Raw genomic sequence first — 11,017 nt, 5'->3', positions numbered from 1 at the left:
AGCAGATAGGACTTAGAGGAAATGTTGATATATAATGTATGTATATATGTGCATAAATATTTATGCACACATTTATACAGGGTGGTTTATTTAAAATCGCAATGCTTCAAATGAACCTCCTATTTTGAATTTTTTAAGCATTTTTTCATTTCTCTACATAGAGAATACAGGGTTAGGCACAGAGAATATATTCCCAATTATGTAACTATTTTAAACTGTCTTTTAAAATGAAAACTTTAATAAAACAAAACGCCACATGTAGTTTAATCATTTTACTTCTAAGTAGGATAGAGAGATCAGATTTAGCTTTCTTAAATGTTTCATAACAGCTTATTTGTATTTTTTTATAGCTGTGAACTCAAATATAAAGGAAAAATCCTGGGAAGAATAACAACCTCAGAAAAAAATCCATTGTTCAAAATAACAGCGAAAACCACAGTCAATGACTTCAAAAACAGTGAGGTATTTTTCAGCTCCATAGTAATGTTTATTAACTAAAACCTAACACTGGTAAAGAATATGTGGCTATTATATCACAATCCCCTTGGTCATCAGTTGCTTTGAAGGTCTGGGTTTATAACAATTTCACAATTTTCAGGTATCTGCTTACAACCTAAGGTAGGAAATCAGAAATGATAAATCAATTAAAATCAGTGAATATTATCCAGATCAGTATTTCATTCTGTTTTAGAATTAATTTTTTATTTCACATAAAAATGTTGATTTTTATTTACTCCCCACTCAACTCTACTCTTTATCTTTCACTGTCCATAGGCCATAGCCAGACAGGCATAGGCCAATGAGCTAGTAATAAATAGAACACAGATGTTGGTTCCCATGGGGCAGCAAGTAGTCTGGTACATGGTAACAGAGGGGAACCTGGAGGGTTATCATGCTTCTACCCCAGCCTCCCAACTCAAGCTCCTCTGTCCTGGTAGACTCCTCATTCCACATGGACTGCGTGATCACTAAACTTGGCACTTCAGTGAGCATATCCTTTTTGAGTAACTCTCATAAACATGCCTGCCTGCAGGACATCCAGATTTGCTGGTTTGGTAGTAAAGCAACATAAGAATAATCTTGAACCTGATGTTCATCCTTGCCCTCTTTCTAATTCCAGGAGCCCTCTGAGGTCTGGACTAACTCACTGATTAGGAAATAGTATTTGGAAAGGCTAAACAAAATACTATTTCCAGGGAAATAGTATTTGGAAAGGCTAAACAAAATATACTTCCTTAGTTTTCTCAAACCTCTCAGAAGATATATTTTTTAAAAAATAAACTAAGCTAGCAACATTTAAACTAAATCTTTGCCTTGCTTACAATACAAAAGATCATAAAAAAATTGTTGGGAAGGTGAGAAATTAACTTCACCTATAATTAGAAGTAAAGTTTTCATTTAAAAATGTAATACCACTTAAATTCAATTTGGGAAACAAAAAGGACTCAAAAAACAGTCTGCTAAAGCCAATTTGCAAACAAGTGCACTCTCTTTTTCTTTAAGTTGTATCTCAGGTTCAGAGCACATGTACAGGTTTGTTATGTAGGTAAACCTGTCACAGGGATTTGTTGTACAGATGATCTTGTCACCCAGGTACTAAGCCTCGTACCCGATAGTTATTTTTTCTGATCCTCTCCCCTCTCCCATCCGCCACCTTCCAATAGGCCCCAGTGTCTGTTGTTCCTCTCTTTGTATCTATGAGTTCTCCTCATTTAGCTCCCACTTACAAGTGAGAACATGCGTTATTTGGTTTTCTGTTCCTGATTTAGTTTGCTAAGGATAATGGCCTCCAGCTCCATCCATATTTCTGCAAAAGACATGATCTCATTCTTTTTTTAACTATTCCACTCTCTCTATTACTCTTTCTTCTTCCCCCAATCCTGAACCCTAACATGTCAGTTTAACCACTCCTTTTCTTTCCTTTTTCTTTGCTCATTTGCACATAGTTAAAAGATGCCATGAATTTTTCTTTTTAATTCAGCATATGCCCATTAAAGATCTAAAAAATATTATTTACATCATCCAGAACTCAGCTTAAGAAATTACCAAAAAATAAAGCTACCAGAAAGTAACTGAATCATCTTGTTGAGCCACAATCCTAGACCTCGACTCTGCTTTTTCCTCATTTTAGGTAGGTCATTCCTTTTCCTTTCTTAAATTGTTTTCTCTGTATTCAATAACACATTCTTGTGGATTCAGAAAGGGTGGAGTATGAGGAAAAGGAATATGATATATGTACCCTAGAGGAAAACAATAAATAAATATTTCAGGATGGAAAACATTATTTTTATTTTTATTTTTATTGAGTTTTCTAGAGTCTATTTGATTTGTGTAAATCAGAAACCAGTAGAATGACATTAATGAATTAATGAAAAGCAGAATGAGTTATCAGTTGTAACAAAAAGAATAAAGAATTTGAAGAACACAGCTTTAACCATGCATGGCTGCGGGGAGAGAAAAATAACAAAATGCTCTCAGTGAATACATCTCTGAGAGAAGAAAGGAAATACTTAAGGAGAGGATAAAAAGAGCAAATATCAAAAATAGGAGTAAGAACCCTATTGCTTTTTTTAATTGACAAATAAAAATTGTATATATTTACTGTGGACAACATGATATTTTGAGGATTACGATCACTTGATTCATAAATTACATTCAGGAAAAAGAAATTCTCAAAAAGTTTGGGAACATATGAAGTTGAAAGAACATTAATACTCAGATAAGGACAGTACCTGACAAATTATTCTTGCTCCAACATTTTCTCTCAGGAAATTTAAACATCTTTCAGTGAAGCACCAGTTTCTTGAAATCAAGCATGAGAAAAAAAACTAAATTTACCTGTGGAAAAAAAGACGCAGCTAAACAAAAAAGCAGTTGTTATAACCTCAAGAGTGGCATGAACAAAATGATCAACATTCTCCCAAGTGACAGCACAAATATCAAAAGTCCTAATAAGTGGAAGTGGTCCTGTCATGACAAAAGGTGTGGTATTTGTACAATTTCCAGATAAGAACAAAGTCATGACACTAAGACAGTAGCAGCACTGTTTGTTACACGTGATATTTTAAAAATATGACAACCATCTCAATCTGCTCAAGTAGCACTCATGGTGAGGGTGAAATTTTATCAACATTGGTTAACTTATGGTGTTTTAAAAAACTAGCAAGGAGATAAATTGATGGATTAAAAGATAAACTACTCACAGGTAGACAAACAGAAGGACAGATAGAGTTACAATCAAACATGTACTTTACTCAGGCAGAAAGATAATAACCAGCCCCCAAGAAGTGACGTGTCTGCTAGAAAAGCCCTGAACATAGAATTTCCTGACTTTGTTTTTAATTTAGTTCTTTCAGGCATCACGCTGCATAACCAGGTGTAACTCTCTAAAAGTCTCTATGACAGAATTTTCCATCTGTTAAATTAGGCTAATAATATTTTCATCTTTTTTTAGGGTAAAGACGTGAAATATTTGGAGAACTCTGGAAAACATGCCCCCTACTAATTAGAGCTTTTTGATGTGACATCATTTTCTTCGGTACTTGGAGTTTAGTCAATAGATATACAGTGTAGCTGTGAAATTATGAAGCATGAGAATGCATTACCAAGGGACCGTAGGAGGCTGTTTACAAAAGTGTAGCTGGCTATATTTCTGGAAGTAATTTAAACATAGGCTGAGGGAGAGGAGTACCCTCTAGATCCTTTCCAGACCTTACTTTCTGTGAATTCTAATTTCTCTTTCCCATTTAGAAAAAACAATGAGATCCACAGCGTAGAGATAGAAAATAAGGCTCTGTGTGCCCTCAAACCTTACTTTCAAAAATACCACAGCATTCTGGACGAGATAGTCTTGAATTCTTGCAACAGCACAGGTATGAGAGTTTTTACCAGAAAACAGGAGACTGGATTGATTCTTTCATTCTCCTCCTATGCTTCCTAAAACTGAAAAGCCATACATACAAATTATATTTATCTATCCCTCCTGGAAAAGGCCAAAATGAATCCAATTTTGGATCATTTTCAATAATGGGACAAACCTGAATTGAGAATAACCTTTAGAATCAGTCACTGTCTTTTTGTGATAAAATGGACCTTGTAGAAAGCTACCTGGTGTTCTCCCCTAGCTAACATTCTACCACCAACAACGGGTATGTAATCCAGTATTGCTCCCCACAGGCTATGTCCTTGGAATCACCATCTTTGCACTCCATTTGTCTGCTGACACCCTTCCACCCAAGATGTCTTCTTCAGCACAAGAAGTCATTTCTCTTAAAATTTCAAATGACTTTACTACAATAATAGAGCTGCTAACTAGACCTAGGTAAGTAATGATAATAAAAATCTGATTTCTACTTAGAGTGTAGCATGGTTTAACACAATAACCAGAGTCCTAACAGGTTTTTCTAGATTTCACTCCTACTCAACTTGCATGTTCTTGCAATATAGATGTTCTTATTACTCGGTCCTTACTTCCATCTCTCTTTGCTTCTGGAATAAAACTACTTAAACCCAATTCAGAGATTTTATTCTCCCTTGGAATTATTGGGAAACAGTTCTAGTAAACCATATTCCTGAGATCCTATATTAGGCTTAGTCCAAACTGACCATCTAAGCATTAATTTTCCTGTGGCTCAGGAATATCCCTGAGCTTACCTTTCTCTTCCTAAACTGCCCAGGACAAATACCGGAGTTTGGCTTTTCTGCTTTCTCATCCAATCATTTCTCGTTTCCTCCTCTTTAGCATTTAAAACATTTCTGACTTTCTCCATCCCTCAAGAAATATATTTGCTTTCCTGTCTCTGCATTATTCTTTTGTTTATGAAATATTCCATATGTAAGTTCTATATTTCTTTCCCCCAGAGGCCCCTGGTCTTCTGGTTCCAGTTGCCATTGGTTCAGTGTACTAGTTAACATTTTGGACTTTGGAGTTACACAAACCTAGATTCAAATTCCCACTGTGCCACTTACTGCCTACGTGACCTGAAGCAATATCCTATCCACTGTGGCCTCCAGCGGTTATAAGCTTGTGCTCTAACCAGCTGGGTGACCTCGGGCCAGTGACACAATCATGGCAAACCTCACTGTCTTCATTTGTAAAATGACAGTACCTACCTTGCAGTGTTGGCATAAGGAATAAGTGTGATTGTCAATACAAAAGTGTTTAGTACAATAGCTAAATTAACTAAGCACTCTGTAAATATTAGTTTTTACCATTATTACTAATTCAAATGACTAGATGCATTTTGTGTATACCAGGTTTCCTGACTTCACTTTGTTCTCAACAAATACTATTATTCCTAGCATGTGGCCTATATCACACTTCATTAGCCAGAGGACACGTGAAGCTTAGAGTAGAAAGCTAGGGCAGCAGGAAGCATTGCCACACTTTACACAGTCAAAGCCATTTAAACATGTCTGAATTTGAGTTCTGCTGAGTCCTTACTTGCCCCCATCTCTCCTGTGTGCTCCAGCTTACTAATAAAGCAGGTTTAATATAAATACACTAAAAGCCTAAACATTGAGATCATGATAATGAATATGAGGGCTATGACTATAAAATATCATTGAACCAGAGACCTGCTACGAAACCACATGGTGAAGACCACAAGGGAGGAATCTGCATACACACCAAGTGCCTTGGGATCCCAAAGTGGGAAGAGTCAGTGCCCCAATTAAAGAGAAACTCGGGGTAGGGAATCAACCACAACATCAGTCACCTTACTGAACCCAGGCTTGTTTCAGCTGACGTAGCTGCCAATTTCCAATGTCCCCTCCCTCCCTAATTGCTCTCAATCTATTCCTCCAGAAACTGAAAGCCCATCAAAGAGGATATCTTCCCAGAGAGTTGTTCCAGTTGCTACAAGCTCTTGCTAGAAATTCCAAGAAAGTTTACAAGGTACCTTTATAAGGTGACATTGAGTAAGTCAGAAGCATTCCAAGTACCAATTATCATGCAAATAAGGGCTTTACTTTTAGATTTTGTTGTTTGTGGTGGTGGTGATGCTGGTGTTCTCTCTGGAATCCAGCCCAATCTCCAAAAAAGTAAAAGGAGTACAAGTAGTAATACAAATTATTATTACTTACACCAATTAAAATAGAAGTTTTGAACGAGCAAGGAGCTAGAGGAGGTAAAAACTGGGAACTTTGTATATTAAAAGGTTTTTATAATTTGAAAACTAAGATTATGCTGGCCAAATAGGCTGTTTTAAAATAGGCATAGTAATCAAATTTGTTTGTAATGAATGTAGACCCAAACAGTGATGTCAGACCTGATAAGGACTTGCAAACCCTAAAAGAGTGCAAAAAGACCATAGAAGAACAATATTATATTCCTGCACTTACAGGAATGGTCAGCTCAAGAGATGTATCCAGTTCAGGGTGGCTGTAAGCTTCATTTTCTGAACTTGCTACCAGAAGTTAAAAGAAATTCTGTATAACTGCTTTTGATGGAAACACAAATTGGTTGATGTAAATGAAATACATAAAGCAGTTGGTGTCTTATTCATTCCCACAATTATAAATGAAATTAAATGATCAAAAATTATAGACTTTGGGGATCTTCTTTTCACTGAGGAGCCCATGGAATTTGTCTTCTCTAGTACCAATAATTGTGTTGACCTATTTTTTCCCGTCTAATTCTGTATATATTAAAACTAGGTGGTTACGAACAAAACCCAGAAATACAATTTACATTCTAATGAAATGACTTTAAAATTATTCCACTTTGTACTGTGGCTTTACCTGTTGTCCCACAATGCAGGTTTCTTTGGGCCTCTGCTTAGAATGACTCTGTCAATGTAGATGACAGCCAGAGTTGAATGGGGAATCCAGAAACTGGGGATTCAGGTTCTTGATACAATCTATATGCCAATCTACTTCATTAGTTCTTCTGTATTTACAGTTTGGTAAAGAATATGGGTGGAGCTGTTCTGGGCTCACTTGCACACATGTCCAAACTGCTTTGAAAAAGGAAGGGCAAGAGAGAGTGGTATCCAAGTTGGAATCAGGCAGGCATTTCAGATTTCAAGAGACTAACTGGAAAGGGAACATCTGTTAGATCCCCTGGGTTTGAAGGCAGTCTGTGTAAGTTTTCATATCTCTGAGTGTGTGCACACAGTGGAGAGGGTGGAGCCTTCCATCCTCAAATCTGAAAAGATTGAGAGATTTCAGAGGGCCCAGATGTGCCAAAGGTCAGAGGGATCAATATACAGGCCCTACCACGGAAAGGGGGGGGAAGGTTCGAATAGAAAACTGCTGCAGAAGGGAAGCCACTGAGAGGTAAGGGAGTTTCTGAATAATTAAAAAGTTAAGAATAAGCAAACTCAGTTGCCATGGGGGAAGGAGGTCGGGTGGGGGATAAAAAAAAAGCAGTTGATGTGGTAATTAAGAATTTGGTGGGAGCCTGGGCAGGTCACCTCCTTTCTCAGATCAGAGCCCCATCAGAAATTCTTTCAAGTGTCCTTCTGCGTCGCCAAAGATGACAACAGCAAATCAATAAGTGCTTGAAATGAAAGGGGATGTTGACTAGCCCCCAGGCTACAGATTTCCCGCCGCCAGCCTTTTCTGAACTCCTATAGCGTGCCTTTGCACCGCCTCTCTTAAGAAGAGCTACTTTTTATTCCTATTCTCAGGACGAAGGTAAGTGCTCAGTTAGCATATCTATTAAATGTCGGCTTTGGTTCCAGCTCTCCGTTTGCGCGGAAAGCTCACTGCCATAGCGCGCCCAGCCTGCCGGAGGGGCAGACAGAAAAAGCAAGCTTGGCCTGGCGACTTGCGGGGCCATGCACCTCCAGGGCTGGCCCGGAGTCTTCCAGAGTTTAACGCTCCTGGGTTAGAACTGTAAGGTCCCGGTCCGAGCAAAGGGCCTGAGCCACCGTAGCCGTGGGAGCGTTCCTTCCACTTGAATGCACTCACTCACAAACAAGCAAAAAATCTTTTTAACAACAGAGGAGAAAGACCCCTGCTCCAAAATTAAAGCTGGGAATCACCGGAAACTCCGTTTTGAGTGCGAGATATTGGTCTGTTACCTTTCTAATCTTCATATCCCTCCTGTAATATGTCTTGATTTAACAATCTTTCCAGCGCCCAGCATTTCCCGGACGTTTTAATTGGGTAATTCATTAGTGAGTCAATACAGGCATTTATATATTCTTTTAGTTCAAGTGGTTAAGTACTAATTTCGAAATGATTATAAAACACCGGAATCGGCAACGCATAGTAATTTTAATTTATATGCAACTCAATTGGTTCATCTTAAATGCCTTTTTTAAAAAAACAATTATTGTATTGTAGCATCGGAGGCATGGATCAAACCTCTAGAACAGACAATTCGGAAACAAGACCTGGACTAGGAAGACAATTTAGAACAGCCAACAAATCAATAATGTTTGAGGCAGTTAAACATCGCTAGCCATTGGTATTTACATACTCGCTTGTTGTCAGATAAGGAGCTGGGGAAATTGCTTGCCAGGGTTGAGATCATAATCCAGAGTGAAGAAAGTAAATGGTAGCACACAGCCCGTCACAGCGGGCTCTGAAATAATACTGTACCTTTCCCAAATCCTGACTCTTGGGTGAGAGGGAGTTGGCGGAGGTCACCCCATATTTGTCCACGGTTTTGCCCCACTTTGATCACGAAATTGTTGTTCTCCCTGAGATTTCCAATTTGATTACCATTCTAACGGTTCTGTCACTTGTCTCAACATATTGGGGGGAGGAGTGTAATTGAGATTCTCATTAAAAATTATCTGAACCCACTTAGCCAGCACTGTTTCACCTAAGCTTAGTTTTATGGGCTGTATTTAATTCCCTGTGCCCCCCACACATTAAAATCAGATCATCAAAATGTCTGTAGGAAAGGGTGAAGGAAATGGTCCAATGCTCCAGTTTACTGGAAGACTATTATCTTTAGACATAGTTCAAAATTTTGAGGAAATAAAAAGGATATACGCTTTGGGGGGAAAAAAGTTTTAATATTCTAGAATGGGGGTATTACTCCCCCCATTCCAGAGAATCCGCACTGGAGTTGTTTATGTAAAAATGTAACATCCTTGAAATTCACAGATACGTAAGGTTAGTGTCTCCCCTTCCCCAGGCTCCCAGTCCAGGCGATCTAGCCCTAAAGGAGCTAGTACCTTTGATGCTACAATCTTGTTTACATCTGCAGGGCAGAGAATTGCTTGCTTTGCTTGGACGCTCCCTCCACCCCCTTCTAATTTGAAGTAATCGGAATCTAAATACAGTCGCCAAGGCCCGCTCTTCCTTTACTGCTTTGACAAGGGAAAAACCTGAAATCCACGTCTTAAATCAGCTCGGTGGTTTGTAGCCCCCCAGCACCCTGCTTCTACGATTGCATGCCTAATGTATTCCCTGGTGATTCTGGGCATTAATTAGTTGTTTAATAGGAGTATGACTAAAAATGTAAAAGAAGGATTAGGAGCGTGAAACGTATGTCCAGCTCCTTCCACACACTCGAGGAGGGAATGAGAATCATTCTGTATCTTCTATTTCTCCAGGAGCCATTTGCATTTCCCACCAGCTGCTCACTTCAGCTGCACTGGCGCTGGGCGAGGCGAGGACCCAAAAGCTCAGCGCAGTGTCTGCGGCGGCCGGGACTGGGGTTAACCAGCCCCTGGCGGGCGAGACTCCAGACAGAAGGGGGGCGAGAGGAACGTGAGCTTCCCGAGCCCCTTCCTCTCAGCCCTGGTTTGCAAACCTCTGAAACCTGAAAGGGGAGGGAGTTGCACGCGCGTATCTTTGAGTCTTTCCAGCGCAACTCCCTTCCCTCTCCCTGTGTCTCTCCGCGGATCTCTGAATCTTTCTGTCTTTGGTTTTCTCATTCTCTTCCAACTTTTCCATGAGATTGCCTATCCTCGCCACCAGCTGAAGGCAAGGCCGTTCTGCTACGAGCGCCTCTTAATCTCTACAAAATGAAAAGAAAAAAAGAGAGGATTATTAGCCCATTACTCAGAGGAATGGGGAGGCTGCAAAAATCGTCGATGGGCAGAGGTGAAAATGTCTTTCTCGGACTGCATTTTCCGGTGTCCTGTAACTAGAGTTCAGTTGTGGGATTTGTTGAAGAAATTTGATTTTCTTGCCTCGGCGAGATTTCAAAAACCAGAAATAGAAATTCTCAGAGTCAGAGAGGAAATACAATTAAACAGCACGTGGGCATTTTCCCCCTCATTTCTCTCCCCTTAAATAACACTGCTTTGAGTTTCCACTGGGTAAAGAGAGAAAGTTTGAGTTTTCACGGATGTTACGTGGAGGTTAGAAATGGCTTAAAATGTAGATCTCTAATCAGTTTTCTTCGTGGCTGAAGAGGCTAACCCTTTCCATAAAATGAGTCCATCTGTCGACTGTTAGCTATTTCAAAGTGAAGGGATTTAGCACTCAAAACAAATTGAGCAAGTTTGTTTGCCTGTTTTTACTGCTAACTCAAATGAATTCAAAACACGGAGTAATTCAAGAAAACACATAACATGTTCCAGACAGCCCCCAAAAGTAGGGAAAGCCCAGCACCTATATAGTGACTAGGGTTAGTTTTAAGCACCAGGCTTTTTAAGACGTATCTATTTTATGCACATTCTCCCGAGTCACTATATATTTCTAAAATTGCGAGTATTGGTATATTGATTCAGGAAGAGCAATACAACTTTTAGAGGGAACTTTATTCTCAATTAGGGGCCAAAGAGATGTCTTTTTAATAGCGGGCCTGAGTTTTGCTCTCAAGCAGGAATTAATATTGGTGGGAAAGTCCGAATCCAGGAGCAATGGCTGTGTTCCGACACTTTCCAAAAACATACATTAACAGGATGCCCTTGAGATTGAAAAAACTTTGTCCCATATGCCTGGCAGAAGCCTTCACACCTGGTCCTCCAGGCGAATTATATTTATAGTCCTTCCACTCAGAGGCAGGACAGAGCCAAAATATTCTGCTCACTACCAAAATACACATCTTTGCTCAAGTCAAGAAATCAGAAAATCAGGGTTCAGAAGTAAGGCACACTTTTCGAGT

This window comes from Gorilla gorilla, chromosome 3 (genome assembly GCF_029281585.2).
Source record: "Gorilla gorilla gorilla isolate KB3781 chromosome 3, NHGRI_mGorGor1-v2.1_pri, whole genome shotgun sequence".
In the NCBI taxonomy this organism is placed as follows: domain Eukaryota; kingdom Metazoa; phylum Chordata; class Mammalia; order Primates; family Hominidae; genus Gorilla; species Gorilla gorilla.
The sequence above is the reverse complement of the archived record's forward strand: the minus strand, read 5'-3'. Positions refer to the sequence as shown.